This window comes from Geotrypetes seraphini, chromosome 10, assembly GCF_902459505.1.
Source record: "Geotrypetes seraphini chromosome 10, aGeoSer1.1, whole genome shotgun sequence".
NCBI lineage: Eukaryota > Metazoa > Chordata > Amphibia > Gymnophiona > Dermophiidae > Geotrypetes > Geotrypetes seraphini.
Window position 1 is genome coordinate 61431256 of NC_047093.1, and position 27401 is coordinate 61458656.

A 27401-nucleotide genomic window follows, 5' to 3' on the forward strand; every position below is an offset into this window, starting at 1 on the left:
GAAACAAGACAGAAAGAAGATTGACTCATTTGAGCTTTGGTGCTGGAGAAGGATTTTATGCATGCCGTGGACCTCCAGAAGAACTAACAAATCAATTCTGGATGAGAACAAATTGGCTATGTCGCTCAAATGATGAAGTTATGACCGTCTTATTTTGGTCACACTATCAGAAGAGAGAGAGCACTGGAGAAGGACATCACGTTTGGGAAGATTGAAGGAACCAGGCAAAGAGGGCGAAGACTGCCACAGGGATGACACTGGAGGACTTTAACGGACTAGCACAAAACCAATCTCTTTTTAGATCTGTAATTCATCAAGTCGCTAGGACTCAAGCACGAGTCGATGGCATTTAACTAACTAACTAAGTAATGGAGTCTGGGACAAAGGGAAATTGAAAAAGAAATCAACAACATTTGTGGACTAAAATTACACCAGAGCGGGAAAGGTGCTGTCTGTTTCAGGAAAATGAAACCAACAATGGGCTTGATATTGAGAAGGCACAGTCTGTTATTTAGGATAAGAACCTGTGCTGATGCTTAATTTAATCCATATATTAAGGGCTCCTTTTATCAAGGCGCGCTACAGGGGTTAGCGCGTCAGACATTTCATCACGCACTAACCCCTGTGGTAGCCTAAAATCCTAATGCCTCGTCAATGGAGGCATTAGGTACTAGTGCGGCAGGCGGTTTAGCACGCGGTATTCCGCGCATTAAACCGCTACCATGCCTTTGTAAAAGGACCTCTAAGTGCTCTATCTCTGTAGGTGATGGTGCTGAATATATATGTTGGCTGGTGACTCCACCAGCACTTGCTGTTCTGCAAACCTAAATTAAATGGACTGCTTACAACAGGGGTGTCCAACCTGCGGCCCAAGGGCCACATGCGGCCCCGTGAAGTATTTTGTGCTGCACCAGTGTTTTCCTCTGCTGCCCCTGGGTGTTTACCGTTTTGCTGGCTCCCTCCTCTGTCTTGCTGCAGCGTTTGCGCATTTGTGTGGCCCCAGAAACATTTTTTTTGGTCAATGCGGCTCAGGGAAGCCAAAAGGTTGGACACCCCTGGCTTACAACTTAGCAACTGAATATTGTTACTATGGATCAATTTTGGGGCAATCTCTGCCCACCCCCTAACCTGGCCTACAATTATACAGAAAGCATCTGATTATTTAGGACTAGATTCAGTAAATAGCACCCCCAAATCTGGGCTCTCCCCGCCAAAAATCTGTGTGGATAAATTATGGGTCAAGTTATGGGATGTTTATAGAGCAGTTCTTAGAGATGATTTCCACACCAAACTTTGGACACGAGGATTTACACCAACTGAAAACTGGTGTAATCCCGGTGCATAAGTAAGGCACAACCTGTGGCCTGCCATTGAATTTTATGCAGTCCCTGAGACCATGGGAAGTATACGCAGAAAACATCATTAACCAGAACTTTGGTGATTTAAAATACATTCTAGCAGTTTGATTTTATCATTTGTAGTTCAAGTTTTGCTTATTTATTTATCAGAGATGGTCCATAGAGCTCTTTGCATTTCTGACATTATGTAACGTTGCAGCCCTCTAGGGTTAGTACAGACATTTATGTGGCCCTCTTCACGTAAAGGTTGACCACCTCTGCTTTAGAGAATACCAGGATAACTGGCACATCCGTGTGTTTGCACTTCAACGCCATAGAGCTGGTGTAAAGCTCTATGGCGCTGAAGTGCGGGTGACACCAAAATCTGCAATAAAGTAGTCACCCCCCTAGGGATGTGGATAACATGAGGAAGGACCTAGTGAAGCTTGAGAAATGGTCCAGAATTTGGCAGCTAAGATTTAATGCTAAGAAACGCAAGGTCATTCATTTGGGCTGCATAACTGCAACGGTACAGTTTAGGAGGTGAAGAACTTTTGTGCATGACAAAGGAGCAGGACTTTCTTATGATAATATGTGATGGTCTTGGGGTGGCCAAACAGGTTGGAAAGGTGAATGCAAAAGGTAGAAGGATGCTTGGGTGCATAGGGAGAGGAATGGACACGTAGTGGTGCCGTTTGGAATAGTGCTGGTTGCCTGAGGAGGGAGTCTCCAGCTAGCAGGGAAAATGTAATGTTAGCATCTATTTTATAGAATCGCCTCCAAAAAGGTGTTTATTGACTTTTAACCTGCTTAGTGCAGGGCCTTCCAGGCCTTGACTTTTATCATAAGAACCAAAAAGTTTTATTTGCTGAAGCTGAAAAACGCTTTTTATGCTGGAACCAGGATGCAAGCAAACAAAAATGGTAAAGTCTTACAGCTTTTTAACTACACTCTATAGTCATCCTGAGCATAGAAATCCCGGATGTAGAGTCCTAGTAAGAGGGGACTTCTCATCTCCCGTCTTGTATGAGAGCAGGGAAATGATCATTCACAAGCCACGCTACATCATGGGGATATTTATAACCAAAGAGAAAGAAAAACAATGAAAAAAAAGGTTCGCTTTACATGGTGTTGACATGAGATAATTATCTGTCAGGGAGTGGTGCCCTCATTCAGATGTCAGAATGTGGGAACAGATTAAAATTAGTTCATTTTCCTTGCTTGATTCTTGTTTCGGTCAAAGAGATGTAATCGGTATCAGTGGATGCTATGACAAGCTCTGGTTGTTGAACCAACATGTTGTGCTGAGCCTAGAAGAAGAGGAGTCTGCAATAATTCAGAAACTTAACCTGGAGCAATAGGAGGAGTGCCACTCCTTAGCATTAGGGAACCAGCCTTCAGACACTAGTAGAGCCTTAGTCTTGGATTCATTTTTGTCCCAGCAGATTCCTCTTGCTCCTTTGCAGTCTTTCAGTTCAATGTGAATCAGGGCTGAAATCTGGCCCACCTATCGGGGGCCTTTTTTTTTTACCCCTTGTTTTATCCCCTCCCAAATCACATAGTCAAGTCTTCTTCTGGGGGCGCTGCCATCATGGACCTTACATCCAAGCCACTAGGTGTCACCATTGTACAATGGTTAGGATTCCCTTCTTTTGCACCATCTATTGCCCAGCTAGCAGGGGGAGCAGAAATCCTGAGCTGGTAAATGAACTCAGGTCACTGAGCCACCAGGCCAGCCAACTCAGTCCTGTCTTCACTTTGCCTAGATTGGAGTGTTTAGTTCATATTTTCCAGATGCTGAAGAAAATGTTCACAGTTTGAGGCAATCCAGGAATGATGCCCATCCAATGTGACATCCAATGTTGGAATGGGGTAAAGCTAAAGTCTGGCTCAAGAAAGGGTGTTGATCTCTTGGGACTGGTTAGGGAATTGCTTAACAGGATAAATTCTGCACACCATGGAAGGAAAGACAGGAAGGAAGACTATTACTACTACTACTACTACTACTACTACTACTAATCATTTCTATAGTGCTATTAGACATATGCACACAATATTCCGCTAATTCTATATAAAGTGCTGAAAACCGCACATGCAAATTTGCACTAATTGAACAACAAGCTAATTAGTATTAATAATTAGCATGTCATAGTAATTAATTACAAGTTATGCACATAAATTTAGGTGCAGGATGCATGCGTAAATTGTATGCATTAATCAAACAAGAGGGTGTGGAAATGGGTGAGCCATGGGTGGCTCAGGAGCATTCTTTTATTTATTTAAAATTATCTATAACCTGCCTATCTACAAATCTAGACGAGGAACAAAGTAACATACAAAATACGCTAAAAACAAACACAAATCAGCATTACATACAAAATATAAAACAGAAAAATTCAAACATTCTGAGCTGGAACCAAAACAACGCTCATACAGCAAAATCTTCAACCCTTTTCTAAAATGCAAAAGCATAGTAGTTTGGCGCAATGATAAAGGAAGGGCATTCCAAAGCATTGGGCCCAGGACAGAAAGCATTGACTTGCGATTACTCAAAAGTTGCACCACTGCTAATGACGCAACTTCCAAGCAAATTTTGTCAGCGGACCGTAACTCACGTGAAGGATGATACCGCTGCAACAAAGACCGAACACTCAATGGACAGTTAAACTGAAGCACTTTGAAGATCAAGCAGAGAACTTTAAACTCAACCCGCATGTCGATTGGCAACCAGTGAAGCTCACGAAGTATCGGTGTGATATGGTCATATTTGGAGGCATGAGCAGTAAGACGTGCTGCAGCTTTTTGTGCTAGCTGCAACGACTGCAAAACACAATTGGGCAGACCAAGATAAATGGAGTTACAATAATCACGCAGAGGGGTTATCAACAGGATGACAACCGAGCGAAAATGACCTCCAGAGAGATAATCACACAACCTCCGTACCAAACGTAGCTTGAGAAGCAAACCAGAAATTACATTCTTAATCTGGGCCTTAAAGGACAAAGTGGAATCAAGCATAACTCCAAGATACCTACGCTGCCCTCGTACCAGGACAACCTCTCCATGGGTGGCTCAGGAGCATTCCTTTAAGTTACGCACATAGGGCTCCTTTTACTAAGCTGCATTAGGGCATTAATGTGTGGAATAGCGCATGCTACATGCAGCATTGAGCTGGTGTTAGTTCTAGCCACTTAGCGTGGGGTTAGCACATGCTAATCTGCTGTGTGCACTAAAAACACTAGTGCACCTTAGTAAAAGGAGCCCATAGTTATAGAATAAGGGCATCCATGCCTAAATTTAGGGCTCCTTTTACTAAGCTGCGATAGCGGTTTTAGCGCGTGCTTAGAGTGCGCTATATTGCCACGTGCACTAGACGCTAATGGCAGCATTGAGCTGGTGTTAGTTCTAGCCATGTAGCGTGGGTTTAGCGTGCGCTAAAATTCTGTTTGCGCTAAAAACACTATCGCATCTTATTAAAAGGAGCCCTTAGTCATGGGCATTTGCATCACATTTTCATTGGTGCGAATGGCTGTGCCAAAAGTCGAGTGCGAAGTGCTATTCTATAAACTGCATCTAACTTTAAGCGTAGTTCATAGAATAGCACTTTTTCAGTGCTGATTTTTTAGGTGTCATACATAAAATTTACCCCTATATTCACGAATAGAGAAAAGAGTGAGATAATTTTATTTCAGTTTCAATATCTTTATTAATTATAAATAAACAACAAAACCAACAACATTCAAACGTGGATATGAACAAATTGAATGGAAACTAACATAACTAACTGAAGCCACAAAATCAAATGTACCCCATATTTATGAAGTAAACAAACTTGGTTCCATCAAAGATTAACAAACAGGGAATAATTACTTTTCCAGACTCACAAGAGGATATGATCATCGATCCTATAGTTTTGAACAGTATTTATCAAGATGGCTCTGAGGTGATAAAGAGTTCCATGTCACATAACTTTCTGTAGAGGTTAGGTACTTAGGTGTTGTGGTGGACTCAAAATTGACCTTTAAAAGTCATGTTCAAGATTTGATTTAAAAAAAAAAAAGACTTTTTTCAGATTGCGGCTCTTCGCTAGGCTTTGACCATATTTGCCTACTAGCATCTTTAGGGTCATTTTGCAGTCATTGGTATTATCATGTTTGGACTATTGTAATCTTGTGCTTTTGAGTTCACCACTAACCCTGTTGAGTGTGTTACAGGTGGCTCAAAACTCAGTGATTAGAACTTTGTTCATTTGGGAAGGACTGAACCTGTCACAGAATATTATGTGAAGTTATATTGGCTGAAGCTGGAAGACCGTATATACTTTAGACTGCTTGTGATGGTCTACTTGTGCTTGAACGGTTTGGCTCCTGCGAGTTTGGTGGGTAGTATTCAAGCTTATGTCCCTTTATCTAAGTTGCGCTCTGTCCATCATGGCGACTTGTTTGTGCCATCTGTAAGGGAATTGAGATTGAATACATCACGTGTAATTACGTTTTCCTGTAGGGGCCCCCAGGAATGGAATCGGCTACCTTTGTACGTTAGAAAGCAAAGCAATCTCGAGGCGTTTAAGAAATTACTGAAGAGGCATTTATTTTGCATGATGCCATATGGGCATTAAGAAACTTGCATTTATGAAAGCGCTGGTCGCTTACCTTGTTTTATATGCATTTTATGGTTTTTATTATGTATGTTTATATTGTGAGCTGTCTTGGGAAAGGCAGATTATAAACAAAATAAAACAAAGCAAAACAAAAAAAAAAACCAATTTCATAGGTATAAGGGAAAAGAGACTGACAAAATCTAGGAAAGTCAGTAACACCCTCACCCCTGGATTCTGTATAGGTTGCTCAAAGTTAAGTGCACAAGTTTGGGTGTGGATCAGAGATCTACGCCAAAATTAATTACCTAATTAAGTGATAACAACCAAATTAGGAGTTATATGCACTACAGAATGACACAGTGTCAAAATTCATCACTGCTCCCATTCTCACAGATAACCGCAGGAACAATCCTGTGTCATTCTTTAGTGTCTTTCTCAACCTCAGTCCTTCTACACCAGCATTCTTCAATGCAAGGCTTGAGGGTCAGTGGTTGTGCCCATTCATACTCTGATTCTTATGTGAGCCAAGTAAAGGATAATAAATCCATTGTGACATCACTGATGAGGTTGGCTCTTAGGCATTGGTGGAATGAGGTATTATGACATCACAATATCTGCTCTGGATACCAGACACTGACATTCTTTAGTGTCTATCTCAACCTCAGTCCTTCTACACCAGCATTCTTTAATGCATGCGCAGACCATCTACTTTGCCTGTAGATGCTCTGCGCATGCTCATCGTGCTTGAAACTTTTTTTTTGAGTCGGGAGGAACTAGCATTACTTTCCTTTTTTTTTTTAACTTCGTGAGCCCGTGGTGTTAACCTGCGGGTTAAAACCATGGGCTTGCACTGCAGGGAAGGGCAGGAGATCGGGGCAGAGAGTAGAAGGATATCGAGGCAGAGAGCAGAGAAGCAAGGCAGAGAGCAGGTTGGCAGAAAGCAGGGCAGTTGGAAAGGACCTGAGCGACTGGTCTTCAGCAGTTGCTTATTTTTTGATCGGTCAGCCCAGTCGGTGTCCCTCATTTTTATTAGTGAATCGCTACCTGTCTACATTTGAATGCCATTCCCCCTCATTTGCATGTGCGGATCGGAAGATGATTGGGACAGAGGTTAGTGAATCAGGTCGGAGGAAAATCAGGATGCAAAGGGGTCGCTAAGTGGTCGGTATTTGATCGGTGGGCTTAATGAATCTAGCCCTATGTCTGAGAGTGTGGCACAGGGGTTAGAGCTGTAGCCTTGGCACCCTGAGGTTGTGTGTTCAAACCCATGCTGTTCCTTGTCACCCTGAGTGAGTTGCCTGATTGCCCATTGCCTGATTGCCCTAAGTACATTAGATAGATTGTGAGCCCACCAGGACAGATGGGGAAAAATACTCGAGTAGCTGAATAAATTCATGTGAACTGTTCTGAGCTCCCCTGGGAGAACAGTATAGAAAATTGAATAAGTAAATTATGGCAAAGTAAGACATTAGCCACCAAATTCTGAAGATGGCACTTTAAGTTGTGGGTGCAAATCAGTGCACACAGCTGATGATTTGAACACAAATTTTAATTGTTTCACAAGACTAATAAGCGTCAGTAATTGACAATTAACTCCTAATTCATGCTAATTGTCACTAATTAGAAGTTATGCATACAACTTGGTAGGCGCTTTCTATAAAGTGTTATGCATCAGTTTTTAGTGCATGGCCAGGGCAGCAACGTGAGCAGATCATGGGTATTCCTAAAATTTATGCACACTTTATATATAATACTCTTGTTGCGCGTGCAAGTTAGGTGCAGGTATTTATGCCTGGTTTTCCTTGGCCTAAGTGGGTGCACCTAAAAGTTCTATAAGGTGTACATACCTTTTCTAGAATAACGTTAAGCGCCATTCTAGTCAGTACTAATCTTTTGGGCGCCATATATAGAATATGGCCTGAAATGCTCACTATGCTAGTATTCTATAAAGGTCGTTCCACATAAAGGGCTCTTTTTACTGAGCCACAATAGTAAGTATCAGCGTGGCAAATGCAATGCAACCCATAGGAACTGAAGGGGCTACATTGCATTTGCAGTGCGGGAATCGCTACCACGGTTTTGTAAAAGGAGCCCAGAGTGTGATCTTTACAAAATACCAGCATAGCATGGGTCATCCCGGCATCTAACTTTGGACTCCACTTACCGAATTTCCCCCATTCCCCCCCTTCCCCCCTCTTCTACAAAGCCGCGCTACAGGCTGTCGCACGGTAACAGCCCCGAAGCCCATACAGATTTAAAGGGAGTCTGAGAGCAAATGAAATGGAATGGCCAGTGCTGGTTTAAGCAGAATTCATCATTAAAAAAAAAATCTTTTAAAGTTGAAAGCTGCCAGAATTTTAATGCATTTGGCCACATGACCCGGTTTCAACCTCCTCTCCATACACCCCGATCTTTTATAATATTTTTCCCAGCATTAAACCTTTGATTTATAGCACTTAATAGCTCAGCAGGGTTCTAATGTCACTGATGTAAACCACTGTGATGTCAGAGATGATAAAGGTTACAAGAACATTAAAAAGAGCAAAAGACACATTTTCTCAGCCCCAGAAGGTGAACCTAGTGCCTCAGTCACACACAAAATGTTCTTCCACAGTATAAAAAGAAACTAGTAGAGAGTGATGGATTAGCAGTAATATTGATTCTGGAGAAAGCTGGATTTTATTGGGATGTGCTTTTTTGGATCAATCTAAGAATAACCAAAAGATAATGAAGTACATAGAACTCTCTCGTTATTGTCTGCTAAACCTCACAATGCTACCCATATGAAGCTAAGACATGTGGTTATTTTTGTATCTGGGACCGTAGGTTAAGTGAGTAGGAAGGCAAATACAAGTCCCAAAAAGCACGGCTAGCAAGATCTTACACAATTGCTTGCACTTTCACCCTTATAAGCTGCAATTGGTGCAGAAGTTACAACCTTCAGACAATGGAACACGACAAAATGGCCAGGTGTTCCTCGAGTGGCCCCCGAGATCACTGGACATTACTGTTTGTGACTTTTTCCTTTGGGAGTACGTACCTCCACTACCCGCAACTATGGATGTTCAGCAGGAATGCATCATTGAAGCTATAAACACGAGCACACTGGATATGCTTCTGAGAGTCTGATTCGAGCTCAATTATCGCATCAATGTTTGCCGAGTAACAGGTGGGGTGCACATGGAGTGTATGTAATACTATATGAAACTTTATGAGTTGATGAAACTGTAGCCTCAAAGGTGAAATAATATTCCAATAAATTTTGGGTTTGTAGCCATTTAAAATCAAGGAGTGTGTTTGTGGGCACCCTGTACGTGCATATCTTATCAAATATGTGCATACATTTATTCCAGTTTTTTAGCAGGTATAAATTTATGTGGGATTATTTAGCCACAATTGTAGTTGGTTTTGTGAGGTTATAAAATAGCCCCGAAATAGTCACCAACTTGGGCTTCCTACCTAGATGACGTATTATAAAATTACTCTTGCAGATATGTTAAGTGTGTGAGAATGTCTCGCTCTAGAAAATATACATGTGTTTACTGGCTCGCCCTTAGAAAAGTCATGATGACAGGAAGGAAATCAACATGACGTGGAGGACGGACGCTTGAGCATGCGCAGTGTCTTGTAATGCTAGTTTCCAGCGCTAAGCAGTGACTCTCTCCCAACAGAACGGGAAAGAGGAAAGGGATCTCTCGCCCTAACCCTTCGATGCTTGGGACCCACCAGCACTTGGTTCAAACTACTATTACAAGTGCTTTTGCCCGTCCAGCTAAGGGAACTCTTCCTACCTTGGGGGTGAGCCATGATTCATCAGGGGAACTCGGCACAGGAGCTGCCCGGGCGATTCTGAGCCCGGAGCAGAGGTCAGTCCCTCCCCAACCCGGAAGTGTTCTGGTGCAGGGAGACACAGGAGTTCAGCTACCCGGTGAGGGAAAGCAACATTCCAGCAGAGGAGGGATGCCAGCACCATGGAAGGAGAGGTGAGAGGTGCTTCGGGAGGGAATTCTATCAGTTTTGGGGAGTTGAAAAGACCAGAGAAAATAGATATGGAAGTGCTCATGAACGCCAACCTTAAATTGAACCTTTCAACTATTAAAACTGATTATGGGACTATCTACTCCAAAGTAGAGCAGCAAGGAGTGTGACTGTCTAATTTAACTGAAAAATTGGAGAAACAAGAGGAAAATGTAAAGGAAATAAAGACTGTCCAAATGGAAATGGTTAAAGAAAAATAATTTATTTCCTGCAAGTTGGAGAATTTTGAAAACTCTCTGAGAAAGAACAACTTAAGGCTTTTGAATTTTCCTAAGTGCCCCATCATCGCACCAGTAGAGATGGCAAGAAAATATTTTCAAGAGGTTCTTGCCATTCCATTGGAAAATCTACCTCCAATTGTTAGGGCTTATTATCTAGGTATTAAGAGACCTCAAGGGGAATCTACTCCTACTGAAAAACCAATAGATAATGTGGACATGAATTTGTCCTTATTTTTGGAAAGTTCCCTTGAGATGATAACTGATAGAACCATTATGTTGCTGACACTGGCTTTGGAAAGTGATAGGGAATATATTCTCTGTTGTATTTTCGACATATTAATGATAAGTTTATGGGCTCTAATGTTAGAATTTTCCCAGATTTGGCTCAGAAAGCCCAGAAGCGAAGGAAGGAGTTCTTGGCCCTGAGGCCAAGAGTCCTCACTCTTGGGGCTACTTTTTTGGTTAAATTTCCAACAAAATGTTATGTTTCCTATCAAAGGAAGAATTTTCTTTTTTTTTTTTTAGCCCAAACAGCTTTTAGACTTTATAGGGCCAAAAGAAAGGTTGGTATCTCATTCTAATGATAAATGACTTACCATCCAGCTGTAGGTTAGGTCACCTATTACCATCATTCTAATATAAAAAGTTTTTTTTCCAATTTGTTGAAAATTTCCTTTCTTGATTTCTGTAATTGTGGACTAAATATTAGCTAAATGTTTCAAAATACATCTGTTAGTATAATTATTTGATTTTCCTTACGAATGTTTCTGATCTGTTTCAAGTTGTGTATGCTTGATTTAAAATTGAAAAGGTTATAAATAAAAAAGAAAAGTCACAAAATAGGCTCCTTACAACAATTAGCCTGGTTATTCTTCCCACAAATGTACACCCCTCTTCAATCTATCCCCATCCTTAGCAAACCAAAAGTGCTGGAAAGTGGAAGGAAATTGTTTCTCAAGCTGGGAGTACCCCCTAGTTAGTCAGTCTGATTTGCAGCATATCCACATTGAATAGGTATGAGATAAATTTGCATGCGCTGCCTCCATCCTATGAAAGTCTATCTCATATATATTGATTGTGGTTTTACTGAACCCCTGACCGGCTAGGTACTCTAGAGCAAGTATAAGAAGCACATCCACTGAGCACCACTCTGAGTTATCTTCTCTGTTCTCATGCCACATCATATCTTGGCTGAATTTCGACACTAGTAAAGAGGATAAGGCTCAGCTGAGTTTGCAACCTTCTAGTCTGTTTATTTTTGTTTCATAATGCGTAAGTCTGGCAGATTTCAAAAGCTGTGGAGTGTTTTGAAAGAGCTGGAAATAATAATATTTTGCTTAACAGGATTTTTTTTTTTTTTGCTAGTTCATCTTGACCTGGTTGATTGGGTAGGAACCTCTTGAGGGATCTTCATCCTTAGAAATGCAGGGTCTCAGCACAAGACGCGAATTACAATATTCTGTTTGCTAACAGAATACTATAGAGCATTTTCAGCCTTTCCCAAACCAGAATCAGAGCAATCCACACTGCAATGCCAAATCATGAGAAAAGTGTTCAATCTTACATTGTTAGAATAACCCAGCATTGTATCCTGTTTTGGACATGTGATGAGGGTGAATTCACTTGAACAGGAGATGCTACTTGAAATGGTCAGTGATAAAAGGAAGCAGGGGAGACCAAAGGTCCATTGGCTGAATGACATGGAAATGAATATCAAGCAATTGAAAGAAGCCATAGAAAACAGGACTGGCCTACAAAATATCCAAGGGTCGGACACGACTGAATGGATAGTAGTATCCTATATCATAGGTCGAGTGAATAATATGTGACTGTGCAAAAATACCCTACAGCAGAGGCAACAGGAGAAAGCACCGGAATTGGAACTGTGCCAACCAGACCACTCTGCTCACAGGAGGAAACTCATCTCCAAACACCCCCTAATTGTGCTCTCCAACTACAAAGCGCCAGACAGCAATCTTACTCCCATTTCATAGCAAGTTACTGAAATCACCTACCTGCCCCCCCCCCCCCCCCCAATCAGATCCCTTGAAGGACTCCTAAATTTCAGGACAGCAATAAAGACTTATCTCTTCACCTAAACTCTTGCCTATTACCATATGAGACCAATAATGAAACTTATAATGGAACTATCTGTATATGTTGTGACCATGAACAAGTCACTTAACCCTCAATTGTGCTAGGTTAGATTGTGAGTCTGCTAGGGATGGCAAATACTGCTAGGACAGATAAGGAAAACACTGAAAAACTTGCTATACATTGGGTTGCCAGATTTTGTCCTAAAAAAAGAGGACGCAAGGCCCTGCCCACCCCAGTCCCACTCTGTTTCACCCACAGCCCTGCTCCATTCCTCTCTCCCAATCCTGACCCCACACAAACCCTATCTCTTTGGGGCTGCATTTAGAGGGCATCGGTACATGCGCAGATGCCTTTCAGATGCAACCCTGAGCTTAATGGTTTTCAAATCTGGATAAAGTGTTGGGTTTTGAAAACCCATCCGGATGCCTGGACATTCCTCTAAAAAGAAGACATGTTGGGGTAAATCTAGAAGTCTGGTAATAGTAATAATAATAATAATAACAGCTTATATACCGCAATACCGTGAAGTTGGTAACACTAGTTATACACTGCCTTTTGTGAATCTCTTCATAAAAAGGCAGTTAATCCCAGTGAGGGAGAGAGTGGCACAGTGGTTAAAGCTACAGCCTCAGCATCTTGAGGCTATGGATTCAAACTCACACTGCTCCCTGTGACCCTACGCAAATCACTCAATACCCTATTGCCCACGGTACATCTTGATTTGTTTCCATATGAGCTGGTACTTGATAATACTGTGATTCCGATGTCCAACCAATGTAGATACTTGGGTATTATCCTGGATTCTACCTTGTCTTTTAAACAGCAGATAAAAGCAGTTTTGGCAAAATATTTTTTTTAAAACTTCATCTGCTTCATAAGTTGAGAGACATTTTGCCTAGGGAGGGCTTTTAAATGGTTACAAGTGCAATATTTGTTCCTATACTCAATTATTGCAACATTCTATACTTGAGTTTGCCAAAATATGTAATTCGGGCACTACAATTGGTGCAAAATGCCACTGTAAACATAGAAACATAGAAAATGATGGCAGAAAAGGGCCACAGCCCATCAAGTCTGCCCACTCTAATGATCCACCCCCCTAACTTCTTCCCCTAAGAGATCCCAAATGCCTATCACATTTTTTTCTTAAAATCTGGCACGCTGCTGGCCTCAGTTACCTGTAGTGGAAGATCATTCCAATGATCAACCACCTTTTCGGTGAAATAAATACTTCCTGGTGTCGCCATGAAATTTCCCGCCCCTGATTTTCAACGGATGCCCTCTTGTGGCTGTGGGTCCTTTAAGAAAAAAGATATCGTCTTCCACCTCGATACGGCTTCAAAATTCGACCATATCACACCAATTCCAGTGAGTCTTCACTGGCTGCCTATATCTGCTCTAATTTAATTTTAAGGCTGCCACTTAACCCCCTTTATGTTTTTACCCTTTTTATGTTATCTTTATGCAGTGTCACTTAAGTGGTTAAGTGCTGAATACACCTAGATATTCAATGCTGGTGTCCAGACATAGCCTGGTATTAAATATCCAGGAATAATGCAGGTGGTGGCTAAAAAAGTCTCACCACACCAGCTGAATATGGATCTCTTTGCTCAGGCCTTTGATTAGCCAATTGCTAAGTCCTTCAATAAGATTCATTTACACGCGGAGGGACACGATCTTCTCTGTCACGGCACCTCAAACTTGGAACTCGCTTCCAAATTGATTGATATATTGATATCTGTGGGTATAATGCATATTTTGCAAAATTGGAAATCCGCTTCTATGTTGAATTTTACTTTTTGGTGGAATTCTATATGCCTGTTTAAAAAATATGAACAACATGCTTTTGATAAGAAGAAGACTAACCTTTTAATTTCATTAAGTGATATTTGGACTCCCATTGACAACTACTTACTATCACTTTAAATATGCGATTATCACGCACTCTGTACAAGTACTCTCGGAGGAGATATATCCCGCATTCTTATGATATTCTCTGCCAATTTCTGTACTCTGGTTTTTTTTTTGTTACATGATGTACTTTGTTTTCCTTTTCTTCATTATTCAATAAACAAATTGAACTAAAAAAAAAAAAAAAAAAAGGAAAGAAAAATCACTAAGTAAGTTCAAAAGTCTTTTAAAAAGCAGGCTCTTTAAGGATGCTTTCTATAAAACTCAAACACTCTATAGTGGACTAAAATCCTCTAAATGAAAATTAAGTGGGTAACAATTCCCAACCTACTGTCTTAACCTCTATGTTCATTTTATTTTTTTATGAATTGTAATTAAACCTGTCTTCCTCTTGTGTCCTGTAGTATCATAGTTTTAACAATTGTGTGGTTTTTTTACCCTGTTTTTATTATTATTTGTAATTCGCATTGGAATTAGAGGTCTGCATGGGAACGGGGATCGCGGGAATCCCGCAGGTCCCTTGGGGGTCCCACGGGAATCCCCCCTAACCCACGGGACTCCCACAGGGACCCCCCTCTGGCTCACGGGACTCCCACGGGATCCCCCTCTAGACAACGGGACTCCCACGGGGATGGAAGGCTTTGGAAGCAGGTTCATCCATATAATATAATGGACACGTCAGCCTTAGTAAAAGTTTATAAGTTAATTACCTGAACAGAAAACAAAAGAAGGGTTCCACCAAAGAGATTCCACAAGGAAAACAGCAGCGCAAACACAAATGAAACTGTGGAATTGATGATCCTGTCAGAAGTAATTGCTGCTTTTTATGGGGACGGGCAGGGATGGAGATAATTCCTTGCGGGGATGGGTGGGGACGGAGAGGATCCTGGCGGGGATGGGTGGGGACAGAGAGGATCCTGGCGGGGGTGGGTGGGAACGGAGAGGATCCTGACAGGGATGGGTGGGGATGGAGAGGATCCTGGCGGGGGTGGGTGGGGACGGAGAGGATCCTGGTGGGGACGGGCGGGGATGGGTGAGATTTCTGTCCCCACGCAACTCTCTAATTGGAATATGATATTGCGATCAAATAAATTTTTAAATAAACTTGTATGCCTACAGTATCAGTTTCTATCACCTTTGCTGGTAAATTATTCCAGGTAACCATAGTAACTATGATTTGCAGATTAGACCCTTTGGTGTCCTCATCTTTCATCAGCATCCCTGAATATGTGAACACACATTCTTCTCTCACATTCTAAAACCCTTACACAGTAGGCAAAAATAAAGCTATTAACATTTAAAAATGATAGCTGTATCTAGTAAACGGGTGGTTCCATGTCTGGAAAAGATGTATTGGAAGAGGTTATTGGGGGGAGGACGTTCTATAACTGAATGTGGAAAAACAGTGATATAATTAAACATTTGAGCAAGCTCAATGGGAAAAAGTAGTTTGTGAAGTCACAACATAGCTCAAATGCTGCTGGGTGACAACAGCTTAACTGCACTTTTATAACATCTCGTGCCACAGCACAGACAGGAAACCATCCCAAAATGTCGTGTCTTTGGCTCTGTGCAGATTGGGATCGGTGTAATATCCTTCCGTGGGGAACACTGCATCTGTTTTACTTCATTAACCTTCCTTTCCTAATAAAGTGCCAAAGTCCAGCTGCTTTTTGTTCCCATCAGGCTGTGTTTATTGGTGAGGAAGCAGGAAGGTTAAGTGAAAAAGAAGCATTTTATCAGAACTAACAAATTCATTCCAAATCCACTCAGTAACTTAGGCGCCTTTGCAGCTAGCATCTGCTTATTGACTTGATAGATAAAATCCTGTTTCATGCAAAACCGGAGGTAAGATATATCAAAGGACGGACCAGAGGCTGTCATCCCTAGGACTGGAGAGTTCAGGGGATGGGCACAGTGTCACAGGGGCTATCACTAGGGTTACTCTATGACTCCAGAAAAATGAGGATGGATCGAGACATCCGGGTTTTACTTTCACTGAAAGCAATGGAAGTAAGTAGGACACATTGAGACATCTGGGTTTTACTTCCATTGAATGCAATGGAAGTACAACCCGGACGTCTCAATCCGTCCTCTTTTTCTGCAGCCAAATGGTAACCTTAGCTATCACCTTTTGGACTGAAGGACAAGGGGATGAGTGCAGGGATCAGTCCCCTCTAGGACTGGAGAGTTCAGGGGATGGGCACAGTGATACCTCCAAGGCTAGTCCTAGTCCTTCGTCTGTGAACAAAGAACAGAAAAACCTGTTAAGCAATTCTGCCTTATTTTCCAGTGTTCCTTATAAAATGGTTCGTTGCCCTTAAAATAGCTCCCTTCAGTTTTGACCACTGCTTTCTTACTTTTTCCAGATGTTCCCATCCAACTAACACTCTCAATGTATTCCTCCATCTCAACAAAGTTAATTTTTTTTTTAAGTCTAGAACCTTCACTTATTAATAAACTTTCCTTAATATTGAACCACACCTTCTAGTGATTACTGGCTTGCAGATGATCATCAGCTATAACATCAGAAACATTCTCCCCATTGATAAGCACCAGGTCCAGTATGGCCCCCAAACCACATGGGTTCCATCAACACCTGCTGGTATCTAGGATATCTACACTGCTAGAAGACCCCCAGAAATGGGATACCCTAATCAACATTTAACATATTAAAATCACCTAGTAGAAGTACTTACTCTTTCACTGCTATGTTTTGAATGACTTCAGTTAAGTCTCTGTCCATTTCTTCTGTCTGTCTTTATATCAGACCAATGTAAACACATTTTCCATTTCCTCGTTCCAGATTTTCCCACAGTGCCTCTTCCTTATCTGTAAATCCCGCAATTATGTCACTTTAATATTATCTTTAACATATAATGCCACTCCCTACCCTTTCTTGCTACCCTGTCATTCCTGAACAGATAATAGCCCAGTGTAATATCAGACCCAAAATTCATCTGAATGTTCTGATACTATTTACCTCTGCTTAAACCCTATGTTGTCTATTATAATGTCTCAGTTTGTATTGGGGGCGGGGTTGATGTTGTAAGTACCATATTTATTTATCTATTTGGTTTTATATTCCATCCTCCCAGGGGAACTCAGAATGGGTTACAAGTTTACATACATATTAAAGTGTTTTTATACGAGGTGTTGGCAAACATGGCGTGGCAGGACACTATCTGACAGAGATGGCACAACAGTTAACAAAGCATGGCAAAACACAACACAACGTGGCACCATGAGAAATAGCATGACGAGCATTGTATAACAAAACATAGCATGGCAAACTACAGCATGACAAGCATTGTATTATATATACAAGCATAGCATGGTATACATAGAATGGCAAGCTTAGTAGTATTTATACAAAACATGGCATGGCAAACTTAGCATGGTAGATATGGAGCTCCTTTTACGAAGCCACAGTAGCGGCTTCAGTGCGCATAATGTCTCATCACACGCTAACCCCCGCGCTAGCCTAAAAACTACCGCCTGCTCAAGAGAAGGCGGTAGCGGCTAGCACGGCCGGTGGTTTAGCGCGTGGTATTATGCATATTAAACCGCTACCGCGCCTTTGTAAAAAAGAGCCCATAGTATACAAGTGTGGCTAACCTTTTATGACATGACAGTATGATATGTAACAAGGTAGAACCTAGTGTGGTAGACATGGGATGGCAAATATTGTGTAGTGGGTATAGCATGAGAATGTAGCACAGTAGACATAGTGAGGCAATTATAGTATGAAAGATGGTATAGTAGAGTGAGAGAGAAAGGTGACAGTATGTCAAAATCTGGCAAAGCATTGTCGGACAAAGCATGGTATGGTTGGACATAGTTTATAGTAGTTAGAATGGTGGGATCTTGCACAGTGGAGTTTGCATATTATATCACAAGAGGAGACTTCATAGGGTAGAAGGTAGAGCATTATAAGGTGGGCAATATAAGGTGTGACATGTCGTTCATGGTATGGTGGACGAAGCACATCAGAATTAGAGACTCTTGACAGCGAAAGGCTGGTGCTCTTCTTTGTAAGGTTTGGGAATTTGGATAGGTGCACACTCAAGGGAAGAGGTGAGTTTTTATTGCCTTCCTGAAGTTCAGTAGACCTTCTAACAATACATATGTGGGTAGATAGCTTGTTCCAGAGGCACAGTAGGTAGTGTGTGTAAGATCTTTTTCAGGAAGTCTCAAGGTGGCGGGCAAATCCTGAGGGTGTGCATAATCATTTTTCTTACTGCGAGTGGAGCAGTCGATTTGGGGCATAGGGTAGTAGTTTGTTGGCCAAATGGGCTGGTACCATGTCATGGAAGAGTATGTAGGCCCATTACTAGGTCTTTGAATATACATCATTTGGTGGTTGGCAGCATGCAGCGCCGGGGTGATCGGGTCTCTTATTTCAAGATTTTTCAGGAGTCGGATGGTGACATTTTGTACTCATTGTAGTCGATACCATGCTATGTACTGTTATTTGAATATGTTTGCTGCTGTAATTTTCTATTGCCTATGCTCAGCTTATTCTTGTTGTACACTGCCTTGGGTGAATTTGTTCAAAAAGGCAATAAATAAATCCTAATAATAAATAAATATAGAAACATTGACTCCAATTATTTGGGGCTCCTTGTACTAAACCGCAGAAAAGCTTCTTACCACATGCAGGAGAGGTAAATGCTCCGATGCTCATTCAATTCCTATGAGCACTGGAGCATTTTCCTCGCTAGTCCACAGTAAGAAGCCCTTCCACGGTTTTGTAAAAACTAGCATTAATTTGGCATTCATACAGTACAATGCAATTGACACATTTATATGCTGTCAAATCTCCCCCCTTGGGCACAAAACAGATTATAGAAATGTAATTGCATGTATGGTTCACAGGGCTATATATGGAGAAAACTCGAATGGCTAACTTCAGCCATCCAAGTTTCACACTCCTTCTATAACTCAAGAATGACTCAACACTATAAATTTCTTCTTCCCTCTCCATGTAAAGTTCAGAGGAAATCACTCTTTGAATCCACCTTCAAGTTTCAAGGCCCCAAAATTTGGATCTGCCTCCCAAACTGCTTACATCAGACCTCCTTCTATCTTCAATTTAGCAAGGTGCTAACAACACATCTGCTTTCATTATCGTCTTGGTATGATTCGTAATGTCTATGTTGCCAATCTTATTAATCTTATGTAAGCCACAATGATTCCCAGTTGACATTTGCAGGGTATAAGAAACAATATGGTATAGGAATGATAATTGCAACAAAAACCAGCAAGTACAATGTTTCAATAAACAGAGTTCTATAGTCATACAAAATCTCACATGTATATCCCACCCGATGCTCAATCTAGGCAGGTAACAGAACTTAAAAGTAATATACAGTTCCTTTACAATCATCTTCAAAAACTCTCCCCATCAATCACATAAAATCAAATTCCAACCATTATATATATGCAAATGTTTTGCAAGACAAGCAAAACATTTTATTAAATTTAAACTTGATATACAAGTAAGGTCTGCAATACATGTACATACAATATTTTGTATTAAAGTTTTGGGTTGTGGAGTTTCCATTATTTCTTATGGGGAAATTAGCTTTGATATACGAGCGTTTTGGATTACAAGCATGTTTTCAGAACGAATTATGCTCGCAAACCAAGTTTTTACTTTATACTCATATCTATCTATCTATAACACTTTTCACTATACCCAAAATAATAACCATTACCTAAAGCATATTCTCTACTGCAATTACACCTGAAATCTCTGCAGTGGGTACTCCCATAGAATTCCTCATAGTATTTGTCCAAAGCAATATACCATTCTCATCAATTCTAAGATTCGGTTGGCCCATGTACCTAAGGAGGAGCCTTAGGCACCTGGGCCAATCAGGCCAGAGGAAGGCAGGCCTGCCAGACAGATGGAGGGAGAACCTGTCTGGCCAGACATCTATTAATGTTAGAGTGGGAGTTGGGGGGGGGTCCAGGAGATATGGAGGGGGCCCGGGGGGTAGGTATGCAGTCGGGGGAAGGGGGTTCAGGGGAGTTCTGTCTGGAAGGAGGGATTGGGCACCCTCCTGCCGGTAATTGCGGGGGTTGGGGTTGGGGGGGGTTATGTCCAGCAGGAGGGATTGGGCACCCTCCAGCTGGGAAAATTCAGAGGGATTGCAGCAGGTAAGATTACATAGAAATATAGAATATGACAGCAGAAAAGGGCCATCGGCCCAACAAGTCTGCCCACTTGAATAACCCTTCCCCCTAAACACTCCCTCCTGCCGTGATCAGGCAGCTGTGATCAGCTCAGCAGCCCGATTCAGAACTTATACCTTTTTTGACTTAGTATATAGTTAACAGGTGCCTCACGAGCGCCTTCTAAGAAAACTGTGGAACCACGGAGTGGAAGGGGACATACACAGATGGATCAGAAACTGGCTGGCAAACAGGAATCAGAGTAGGAGTGAAAGGTCACTATTCTGACTGGAAAGGGGTCACGAGTGGCGTCCCACAGGGGTCAGTGCTGGGACCGCTCCTATTCAATATATTTATTAATGACCTGGAAGCAGGGACGAAATGCGAAATTATAAAATTTGCAGATGACACAAAACTCTCCGGTAAGGTTAGTACAGTTGAGGAATGTAGAGAACTCCAAAGGGACCTGAACAAACTGAGTGAGTGGGCTAAAAAATGGCAGATGAGCTTCAATGTGGAGAAATGTAAAGTCATGCACATGGGGAAAGGAAACCCGATGTACAATTACACGATGGGGGGGATACCATTGGGGGAGGGCAACCTAGAAAGGGACTTGGGGGTTATGGTGGATAAAACAATGAAACCAGTTGCACAATGCGCCGCGGCCTCGAAAAAGGCAAACAGAATGTTGGGCATTATCAAGAAGGGTATCACTACCAGAAGCAAGGAGGTTATCCTTCCGCTGTATAGGGCGATGGTGCGACCGCATCTGGAGTACTGCATTCAATACTGGTCGCCGTACCTTAAGAAAGATATGGCGATACTGGAGAGGGTCCAGAGAAGAGCAACAAAAATGATAAAGGGCATGAAGAACCTTTCGTATGCTGAGAGACTGGACAGGTTGGGGCTCTTTTCCCTGGAGAAACGGAGGCTTAGAGGGGATATGATAGAAACTTACAAGATCATGAAAGGTAGAGAGGGACAGATGCTTCAGACTGGCAGGGGCAACAAAAACTAGAGGGCATTCGGAAAAATTGAAGGGAGACAGATTCAGAACAAATGCTAGGAAGTTCTTCTTCACTCAGAGGGTGATGGACACCTGGAATGCACTTCCGGAGGAGGTAGTAAAGCAGAGTACGATGTTAGGTTTCAAAATGGGACTGGACAAATTCCTGAAGGAAAGGGGATTGAAGGGTATAATTAGAGGGGTACTATACAGTACAAATGCTTTAGAGTAATAGATCACTTACAGGTCATTGACCTAAGGAGCCGCCGCGGGAGCGGACTGCTGGGCATGATGGACCTGTGGTCTGACTCGGCAGAGGCGATTCTTATGTTCTTATGTAATTTACACTAGATTTGCCATAATTTCAGTACAGGTTTCCGATACAAGTTTTTTTTCCCCTAGCTAGACACATATTAAGGGTCTAATACTAATATACATAATATGCAGTTTACTGGTTGTAATTTACCCTGGTTATTCTTACACCGTAAGTTTTCCAGTACAAGTTTTACCCGAATTGACACACAGACAGTTTACAGGTTGGATTTGTCATAGTTATAATACAAAAAAATGATACCTAATTCAAACTTCCCCAGGAGCCTCTCAGTAAGATTTTGGGCATTTGTAGATCAGACACTTTACAGAAGTTCTCAGCTTTAAGGGTTGTGGCTGCTTTTCTGCTCCTGCCTCTCTGAAGTGGTATCTTCTACATGCCAAATGATAGAAAGCTTTCCAACCAAATAACTTGTTTTCTTTAAAAATAATAGATTCCATACATGAAAAAATAATGTTCTCACAGTCCTGGCAGCTGCAGCCAACACAAGACTACCAGCCTCAGGGCACTGACACTCACATAGTAACTCTCTCTGTTAAATATTCCAAAGTCCCCCCCCCCCCCCCATTCTCTCTCTCTCTCTCACTCACTCACTCTCTGTTTGCAGTGCTTTTGGTCAGATATGTAGCAAGGTATATATGGCCAGTTCAGCCACACAGTGAACCAGAGAGGCAGGGATGCCAAAACTACACCCAGTACATTGCCTCCCACACTTGCCCAACATTTCCAATTGTTCTTCTTTCATACCCACCCACCCCCAAATGCACCCGTCTACCTTTCTGTAGACTCCCCCAGGTTCACCTGACACAGTAAGTGCTTCTGTACGCCTGTCCTGCAAACATCTTATGCTAGTAATGGAAAACTTCAATACCAGACTTTGGTGGGAAGTTTTGGGTTCATAGACAACCCCGCGAAAGACAAAGGCGCACGCCGACAACTGAGCGCAAGACAGAGGCGCGCGCCGAAGAAAATTACAGTTTTTAGGGGCTCCGACGGGGGGTTTTGTTGTGGAGCCCCCCCAGTTTACTTAATAGAGATCGCGCCGGCGTTGTGGGGGGTTTGGGGGGTTGTAACCCTCCACATTTTACTGTAAACTTAACTTTTTCCCTAAAAACAGGGAAAAAGTAAAGTTTTCAGTAAAATGTGTGGGGTTACAACCCCCCAAACCCCCCACAACACCCCCACAATGCGGCACGATCTCTATTAAGTAAACTGGGGGGGCTCCACAACAAAAACCCCCGTCGGAGCCCCTAAAAACTGTAATTTTCTGCGGCGCGCACCTCCGCGCTACGCTCAATTGTCTGCGCGCGCCTTTGTCCCGGCGCGCTTTTGACCTGACACCGAAGTTTTGTGAGACCACTACTAGAGCTCATGGCTGCTCTTTTGAATCCAGAGCTGGAAATTGGCAGCAGTGAGTGGGGATTGTTACTGCTCACCCTTAGACCACTAGGACATCAGTCGGTTGGGCCTGAGGAGGGCTATGGGGAAGTAGGGGGCCATCAGCAATGCACGCGCTTAGGGTGATTCTTCCTAGGGGCACTTGCATGAAGGGAGGGGTTTGGGAAGGCAGTGGACGAGTCATACAGGACTCATTTTTAGCTTGAAATGCGGCCCACCAGCTATTTATAGAAACATTATGGCAAATAAAGGCCAAATGGCTCGTCTAGTCTGCCCATCCGCAGTAACCATTATCTCTTCCTCTCTCTAAAAGATCCCACGTGCCTTCTTTGTCTCCACTACTTCCTCCAGGAGACTGTTCCACACATCTACCACCCTTTCTGTAAAAAAGTATTTCTTTAGATTACTCCTGAGCCTATCACCTCTTAATTTCATCCTATGCCCTCTCATTCCAGAGCTTCCTTTCAAATGAAAGAGACTCGTGCACATTTACACCACGTAGGTATTTAAACGTCTCTATCATATCTCCCCTCTCTCACTTTTCCTCCAAAGTATACATATTGAGATCTTTAAGTCTGTCTCCATACGACTTTTGACAAAGACCATGCACCATTTAAGTAGCCTTCCTCTGGACCAACTCCATCCTTTGTATATGTTTTTGAAGTGTGGTCTCCAGAATTGTACACAATATTCTAAATGAGGTCTCACCAGAGTCTTATCAGGGGCATCAATACCTCCTTTTTCCTACTGGCCATACCTCTTCCAATGCACCCTAGCATCTTTCTAGCTTTGGTCATCACCTTTTCAACTTGTTTGGCCACTTTAAGATCATCACATACAATCACACCCAAATCCCGCTCTTCCGTCACGCACATAAGTTCTTCACCCCCTAAACTGTACCGTTCCTTTGTGTTTTTGCAGCCCAAATGCATGACCTTGCATTTCTTAGCATTAGGTTTTAGCTGCCAAATTTCAAACCATTCTTCAAACTTCGCCAGGTCTTTCTTCATGTTATTTACACCATCTGGGGTGTCTACTCTATTGCAGATTTTGGTATCATCCGTAAAGAGGCAAATCTTGCCTGACAGTCCTTCAGCAATATCGCTTATAAAAATGTTAAAAAGAACAGGCCCAAGAACAGAACCTTGAGGCACACCACAGGTAACATCCCTTTCCTCAGAGCAATCTCCATTAACCACTACCTTCTGTCGTCTTCCACTCAACCGGTTCTTGACCCAGCTCATCACTTTGTAACCCATCCTGAAGGCACTCAGTTTATTTATTAGACGTCTGTGTGGAACACTGTCAAAGGCATTGCTAAAATCTATGAGAATACACCACATCTAGCACACTCCCCTCTATCCAATTCTCTGGTCACCCAATCAAAAATATTGATCAGATTTGTTTGACAAGACCTACCTCTAATGAATTCATGTTGCCTCTGGTCCTGTAGTCCACCGGATTCCAGAAACTTCACCATTCTCTGTTTAAAAAGTGTTTCCAATTAATTTGAGTATGGGGAATTGTCACGGCAAAGGCATCAGATAATTATCCTGTTGATCATTTTTCTTGGTGCTTCTACGGTACAGTGCTATCTTTGGTGATAATCCGGTTTGCTGACTTTTCATCTGGATCAAAGGCTTGCAAAAGGGCTGTATTTTATCAGGGCTGGTTCATAAATTTGTCCCACAACCTGCATATTTTCACTTGAGTAACTTAAATGGACAGTGAGTTGATAGCAGGCAGATCTCTAATCCCTGATGGGATTACAAACCTAATGAATCAGACAACACCAATGCTCCTAGACAAAAGAAACATAACAAACTTCATGCTTTTGGCAGCTAGAATGACAATTGCTGGAACTTGGAGGGAAGCAAATGTACCTTCCATAGAGAAATGGAAGGCAAAAGTATGGCAAATATTCAAACTGAATGAGGAACAGCAATAATGAAGAACAAATAAAGGACAAAAGCTGAGACATAGAAAGAAAAAAAAAAAAAAAGCTACAAATACAGAATAGAAAAAAAATAGTAACCACACACTACCAAAACCTTAAACACCACACATCCAAGGTTAATGTGTGCCCCCCTCAGGGAACCTACCCAACACAAAAATTCCCACTCAACATAACAACTAGCACATTAAACTTACTTCCTTCCCCCCCCCACCCCCTCCACACACACACACACACACACACACACAAGTAATAAAGAACCAAGTAAGAAAAGAACAAAAGACACAATCTCAACAATAACAAATTTTATTATAGCAGAAAATAAAATCAACAAATAAATAATAAATCACTTACCCCCTCCCCTTTTACAAAACTGTAGCGCAGTTTATAGTACCCCCAGCTCCAACGTTCATAGAATTCCTGTGAGTATTGGAGCTGTTACCACCGCAGCCGGTAATAAAAACCACGCTATGGTTTTGTAAAAGGGAGTTTGGGTCTATATGTATGTGAAATAGGTTTCTAATATATAAATGACAATACAAAGGCCTTGCTAACTCGCTAGCCTGAGCATGTAACTAAAAACACTCCGGGGCTCATAATCAAAAAGTATGAGTAAAAACATTCAAGGGCCAATTTTCAACATTTTTCTGGATGTCTAGCGAGGCATTTTGCCCGCTGTGCATCCAGAGTTCCAGGGGACATGTTGGGAGGTATGTTATGGGCATGGGGAGTGTGTGGCGCAGTGGTTATAGCTACAGCTTCAGCACCCTGGGATTGTGGGTTCAAACCCACGCTGTTCCTTGTGACCCTGGGCAATTAATGTAAACGGTTCTGAGCTCCCCTGGGAGAGCAATATAGAAAATTGAATAAATTAATAGTGTGAAAAGTTTCTGTCTCTGGCAACCAGAGCTGATATTGGGACGTCACAATGCCTCATTCTACCAATAAGAGCCAAACTCATCAGTGATGTCACACTGGCTTGATTGTCCTATACTTGACTCACTTTTACTACACTTTGATTTCTTGAGTGGCACAGTGGTTATAGCTACAGCTTCAGCACCCTGGGGTTGTGGGTTCAAACCCACGCTGTTCCTTGTGACCCTGGGCAAGTCATTTAATCCCCCCATTGCCCCAGGTACATTAGGTAGATTGTGAGCCCACCAGGACAGACACGGAAAAATGCTTGAGTACCTGAATAAATTCAGGGCTCCCTTGGGAGAACGGTATAGAAAATTGAATGAATGTTTCAGGCAGGCTTTGGATGTACTTCACTTGGACATCTTGTGGTAATAATCAAACCTTTCCCAAGACGTTCAGAGCTAGACCTGTTTAAGAAGCGTCTACGTGCCACAAAGGTACCCAAACGAATCAGACAACCAGTGGATATATTAAGGTATGACCCACTCACACGCTCCCCACTGCTCACTGACCCCCCCCCCTCACACCGAAAAAATCTGAATAAAAGAGAACATACCTGTCTCTAGAACAACAGCACTTAGTATGAGAAAGCCTAGTAAAACATCACACAAGTATCTTAAGTAGCCTGGTGGATTGGCCAGTGAACCACAGAGAGGAAGACCCAGGTCATAAGCCATTCTAACCACTACATTTATGGTGGAAAGTGTGAGGCCACCAAAACCCTACTATACTGTTATATAGGTGCCACCTGGAGCCATAAGGGCTTTTGGGGTGGTAGACAGGTGGGTATAGTAGGTTTGGAGGGAGTTTTGGAGGGCTCACCATAAATTAGAAGGGGTTTCTGCTGAGATGTACTTCTGGCATCCTTTATGTGAAGTTCACGGCAGTACCCTCTAAAGCAGTAGTCTCAAACTCAAACCTTTAGCAGGGCCACATTTTGGATTTGTAGGTACTTGGAGGGCCTCAGAAAAAAATAGTTCATGTCTTATTAAAGAAATGACAATTTTGCATGAGATAAAACTCTTTATAGTTTATAAATCTTTCCTTTTGGCTAAGTCTTTAAAATAATATTGTAATTTATAGCTAAAGAGACATATGATCAAGAAACTTTTATTTTACTTTTGTGATTATGATAAAAATACAGAGGGCCTCAAAATAGTACCTGGCGGGCCACATGTGGCCCCTCCCCAGGTCGCAAGTTTGAAACCACTTCTTTAAGGTGTCCCACTACTCTGTTGACATATGTATTTGGCCAGTCCATTACAATGCTGGTCCCTCCCACATCCAAATGGTCTGGATTTGAATGTTTCAACTTGGGTGTTTCTATGGTCAAAAATTATTTTGGGCAACTAAGAGTCTTTCAACATCACTGCATGTCTTTGTGGATTTAAATTTTTTTGCAGTATACAT

The 27401-nt window shown here is 42.1% G+C and overlaps 1 long non-coding RNA gene across 1 annotated transcript in view; it reads right to left on the reverse strand.

Annotated features, from left to right (window-relative positions):
- The window catches only part of LOC117367363, a 41953-nt gene extending 17081 nt beyond the window's left edge, over positions 1–24872 (reverse strand). Inside the window, exons 1-2 of the long non-coding RNA XR_004540755.1 lie at positions 24539–24872; positions 16904–17036 (exon numbers count right to left, since the gene is read on the reverse strand). This is a non-coding gene — a long non-coding RNA (uncharacterized LOC117367363). The remainder of the gene's footprint in view (positions 1–16903; positions 17037–24538) is intronic.
- Between the last annotated feature and the right edge of the window lie 2529 nt (positions 24873–27401).